The sequence below is a fragment of the Cajanus cajan genome, chromosome 4 (assembly GCF_000230855.2).
Source record: "Cajanus cajan strain Asha chromosome 4, NIPB_CcT2T_4, whole genome shotgun sequence".
NCBI classification, from domain to species: domain Eukaryota; kingdom Viridiplantae; phylum Streptophyta; class Magnoliopsida; order Fabales; family Fabaceae; genus Cajanus; species Cajanus cajan.
In genome coordinates, this window is record NC_138520.1 from 19,879,725 (window position 1) to 19,885,731 (window position 6,007).

Below are 6,007 nucleotides of genomic sequence, written 5' to 3' on the forward strand. Positions count from 1 at the left end.
ATAATCAATAAATATTAATACCCACATATAGGAATGTGAACAATAAATCGAAGCCTGACCGAAAATCAAAGTATTTGACGATGAAATAATGAATTGGACAGTTTCAAGGGGATCATCAGCTTGGGTGGGTGAAAAAAAAAAAAAACAAACGTGGATGTTTGAGTGGATCCGAATATGAAAAATATATGGCAGACGATAAACACACCTCCACTCTCGTATAAATACACCTTCTTTTTAAAAAAATATATATATAATGTCTAAATTACCCTTAAAGAAAATAAAATTTCTAAATTTACACCCTCCTTCCCGCACCCCACAGCCCCCTTCCCCGTACCCCCACACCCCACACCCCCTTCTTCCTAAAGCCCCCCTTCTTTGTAGTCCGCAATTCGCAATTGCACCCTCAAATTTTCTACAGTGGCCAGTCTCTATTGTTCCCAGAAGCACGAGGCCCCTCAATTGCGGCGAGCCTCGTGACTCAGAAGCTAGTGGTGTCGGTGGAAGCGTTCCCACTCTCATTCCGAGAGTTGCAGAGTAACTGAAGATCCACAACCGCGGAGTTCAATGCGGTAATGTCTTGCTTAATAACCGCCGTAAGCTCTTGGATTTCCATGGTAGGGTCGTCAAAAATCGAAGTCCTCTTAGCCATTGCGAGATCAAAACGAATTAAAAGTTCAATATCGTATGATTCTAAAAATCAATTCAAATAGGTTTGTAATTCGCTTACACTTGGCGAGCTTGGCGAGTTTCTGAGACGTTTGGTGAATCCCGAAGCCGACCTTGGAAGCTCTTTTATTGAACTCTGATTGATTTGCGATCGCGGATCGTTGTTCCTTGAATCTGGATGAGCTACTGCTTTGTCCATTTGGTGCTGGTACTGTCTACTTCAGCCTCTCCGCAATGCTCTGGAATTCGTGCGTTCGATCTCGAAATGATGACTGCGCGCGATTTGGTGTGCATTTTTCCGGAATGTTAGACGGTGATGCTAGATCCGTGAAGCCGGCGCCGGAAACTGGTGTTTTTTTTCCGGATTAACTTTTTCTGTGCAATGCGTGTGCCAGCAGCCACGCTCACCGCAATTGGGGCGGGCCTCATGCTTCTGGTGAACAATAGAGACCTGACCACTGTAGAGAAACTGGGAGTGCAATTACGGACTACAATGTTTGTCACTTTAGGAAGAAGGGGGGTGTGGGGTGTGGGGTGCGGGGAAGGGGGTGTGGAGTGCGGGGGTGTAAATTTAAGAATTTTATTTTTTTTAAGGGTAATTTAGACATTTTATATATATTTTTTTTAAAAAAGGGGTATGTTTATACGAGAATGGAGGTGTGTTTATCATATGCCAAAATATATTTTTATCAGAAATTAAACCCAACCAAATAAAGCCCAAAATTTAGGAAAGGCCTATAAACCAATTTGGTACAATACCTAAATATACTACACTTTCGCGTTCATTTGTCTCCCTTCAAACCCTAGCTAAATGACATCCTTTCTAATATTCTACTCACCTAACTCTTCAACACATTTCACATTCATTTTTCCTTGTTTTCCTCTTCATCTTTGATTCTGCTCTATTACAAAACTTGAGGGTCATAATGACACACCGTTCTTCATTTACAATTCATAAACTTTTTAAAATTTTTCTTTCACAATCAACCATACAAGTCCTTTCCTAAAAAAATTATTTCTAATTTATTTTGTGATGACACTATGCTCGGAGATCAAGTTCAAAAGAAACTAAGAGAAGTGAATTAGACTTAAAGAAAGAAGACATAATCTTTTATTGAGTTTTATTAGGTCATTTTTAATAACCTACTTTCTCTTTTTTGTGTATATTTCTTGATGGAATCATGCCTAGGAAGGCAAGGGGTGACACATTGAAGGAGCCAAGAGGAATTGGCTAGACATGAAGGTTTGGGCCAGTCAAGGCCCAATGGGCCCGATGGGCCTGGAAGGCCCAATTTGAGCTTCACATGGGCCATCTCTTAATAAATCCATTTTTCTTATATTTTGTACATATTATATTAGTATAGGTTTCACATATTTTGGTCTTGTATTTTGGACCACATAAAGTAGCATTTTTGGGCCATAGGCTTATTGGGCTTAGTTTTGGGTTTCATGGGCCTTTAGGCTTTTGGTACCCAATATTGGGCTCATTTTCATTCTTGTAATTTTTCCTATTCATTGTATTTGATTGACCATTGTATTTAGGTCATTAGATTAGGATTTAAGGAGGATTATTAGTTTAAGTGAATTAGGAAAAACTAGGTTTAATTTAGCATGCATTTAAGTTGCATTTTGAGTCACATGGATGGTGCCACCTTGGCTGAACATGTGTGACTCAAATTCAACCCTAAATGCACACTAAATCAAACCTAAATACACCTAGCATCAATGTGAACCGGACTTGCACATGTGAGTTAAGTTTTGAATTCAAAATTCAAAACTAGGTTTAATTTAGCATGCATTTAAGTTGCATTTTGTGTCACATGGATGGTGCCACCTTGGCTGAACATGTGTGACTCAAATTCAACCCTAAATGCACACTAAATCAAACCTAAATACACCTAGCATCAATGTGAACCGGACTTGCACATGTGAGTTAAGTCTAAATACACTAGATGCTTCCATCCATAGCCTAGGAAACCTTAGATCCGAAAATCTTCCTTCCTTCAAGTGTCTTACATCCGGATTTTGAGCTCCATTGAAGAGGTCCAAGCTTTGGTGAATCCGAGGAGAAGAACACCTATCACTTCTCCTAGTGTTTGCCATCATTTCTTCTTGTAAATATTTTCTTAATTTTAATATATTATTTTTAGGTCAATTAATATAGGAATTTATTTGCTTGTAATTTTTATTTTTAGGAGTGTATGTACATAGTATTTTAAGAAGTGTAACTAGAAAATGAGATATGTGCTTATTGGGCTTGAATGATCCATGAGAGAGTTAGGAGGGTATGTAAACCCCTAGTTGGACATCCACTTGGTGGACCACACATCTCATGGTTTATTCAAAGCTCAAATAAGTCACATATGTCATCCCTAATCACACTTTTAAATTCTTGTCATGTAGCATGCTCTCATTAGCTCTTCTAGATTTAGGATGTTAACATCTATTCACACCTTTTGCACCTTGTCATGTGGCATGCTACCATTGAATCTTTTATATCTAGGATAGTGACATTTTTAGAAGAGAAATTCAAATTTGAAAATGTAACTAGAGTTAGTAGTCTTGAGTACAAGTTAATCTAACCTTTGTTACCTTTAACCATGGTTAGCTTAACTTGCATCACAAGCTACCAAACTCTATATATACATCCCTCTTTATGTAATTGCGCCACTTTTGAGTGGAATAAGAATTTGATTTTTAAAATTCTCTCTTAGCTCTCTCATCTTGGAGCATTTCTTCCTTATGAATTTTTACCAAGGAATTCTTCCTTGTCACAAGTTCTTCACCACTTGTTTATCTTCCTAAAGAAGTGGCACACCATATTTTTGATTCATTTGTGAAGCTTGGAGATCCATGGATGAAGATAGAGCATCAATGGAGCTAGATGAGAAGATTCAACATGCTTCTCCTCACTAGTTTCATCATTTTGTCTCACTTATATTTCTATCTTTTTGCATGGCTTTTGAAAATGTAGATTGTGTTAAAAAATAAATCAAGCTAATAAGAATAAGCTAGAAGAATTGAGAAATTATGCAACAATATTTGACCAAACAACATTCTTCAATTTTAAGAAATTGAAAGGCAACACCACTTGAAATTTTTACATTAAGCCTTGGCTTATTATGTTACGATAGTTAGTTAGTAGCCAATTTGCCACCTTCTTAAATTTTTTCTTAAACATTAAGGATATAATTTTAATTATGAATATTTTATTAGATTGTGAAGACACCATATTTCGCCCGAGTTGTCAAGACTAAGGACAAAAGACTACTAAAATGACACGAGCAACCCCTAATACCACCAAAACAGACTAGAACAACAACAGAAGGCCCGAAAGTTTGAAGATAGGGTTTTTGGCGTTGAATAGGTTATTCCCAAACCAGAATGGGCTGTTCCAAACCACAAAAATAGCCTAAAACCCTAGTTAGAAATGGCCTGTTCACAATCTAGAACAGGTCATTCCGACCATAAAAAATAACATGTAACCCTATTTGGGAATGATCCGTTCCCTAACCAGAATGGTCGTTCCATGTTTTCAGGTGCCTATAAATGTGTGCCTAATGCACGCATTCCCCCACACACTAAGTTGACCTAATCCAAGTAGAATCTTTGTCTCCTCCCTCTCTATACTTTCTTAAGTGTTTGTGAAGCTTTTGTAAAGCGAAATACTAGCAAAACGCACCTGTGTACTAAGATTTTGAGGTTCTATAAATGCTTGCTATAAAGGTATTTTCACCAATCTTTCTTTTTTCCTTCATTATTTATTTAATTATTTTATTTATATTATTGTCACAATAACATCATTCACCATGTAGATATTTAATATGTAAATAATTAATAAAAGGGGTAAACATTTAAATTATTGTTCATTATTATGCTAAAATCATCATAGGGTACCGAATTAGCTAGGGCGTTGTATGGTGCCTAATACTTTCCTACACGTAACAGACCCGTGAACCCAATTATGGTTGTCAAGACCATTATTGATTTTTGAAAACCTTTTCCTTTTTCTGACATTTTGAGTAAAATATCAGTGGTGACTCTTAAGAACCTTTTTCAAAAAACCATTGGTGAAGGATTAGTCTAGTCTTCAGGCACTCTTAAACCAATGAGATTTTCAAATGAAAGTCAAAACCATTTGTGGGCAAGATTGAATTTTTTCTAGTTCTGACAGATGGCGGCTCTGTTGGGGACGCTTAAAGAGGATCAGGCCCATTAAATGATGAATTTAGCAAAATAAAAACAATAATTCAAATATTTTCCTATTTTATCTTGTTTGTAAATATTTTGTTTGTTTATCTTGTTTGTAAATATTTATCTATTTTTTTATATCTCTTTTACATTTATCTATTTGTTTATCTTGTTTGTAAATATTTATCTGTTATTTGTTTATCTTGTTTGTAAATATTTATCTATTTGTTTATCTTGTTTGTAAATATTTATCTGTTTGTTTTAGTGTGACTTTAATATTTATTGCTTGTTTAAATTTTGCACTTTGTTTGAAATAAAAATTATACACAAACCATTGCACACAATAGTTCCCCCTAGACCCGAGGGTAAAAGTGAGATAGCCATAGGGAGTAGTTGATGTACGACCGATCCAAGTGATGACCTTGAGCCTGTAGGTCATTCACAGAAATCACACTCAAGGTGATAACTGACTACTCTAACTTGAAATACTGTGACGAACCTTAGTATGCTAGGTGATAATGACAGAGATATTGAGTTCCTATAATTGGGGCACCTTGGGAGCCTTTTAAAGACCAGTGAGAACAATTATAACCACTCTATACCACACACCTTTCTTTATAGGGTCCTTAACCCATGGATTTGAATGTGGACTGTTCATGGGTGTACGTTGTATGAGCATGTGTGTGTTGTATTTGTTTGTTTACATTATTTGTTTTCAATAAGAGTGGATTGGAGTTTTAAAACAAGCAAATAGATAATAAAAAAATAAATAAAGAAATTAATGCCCCTTTATACTTTTTTAGGCCATCATTCCATTAACATCATATAGGTAGCTTTTTTTTAGTAAAAAAATAATGAATAAAAACCCTATCTTTACCATGCATCATCTCTCCTTAGATAACAAAATATGATGAAGTATAGGCAAAAAAAGTAAAAATAAATAATAAATATGTCATGTATTTTTAGGCTACCCTATTGACCACTATGCATTTATTTTCCATAGATTCTGGAAGGATTAGATAGCATCATGCATAGACAGTTAAGAAAGGTGAATGTTTTAATATACGATAATATCTACACTCTAAAGAAAACAAGCCTTCTTGGAATCTAATCTACACTGTTTGCAAAATCCCATTAGAACGAAAATGGA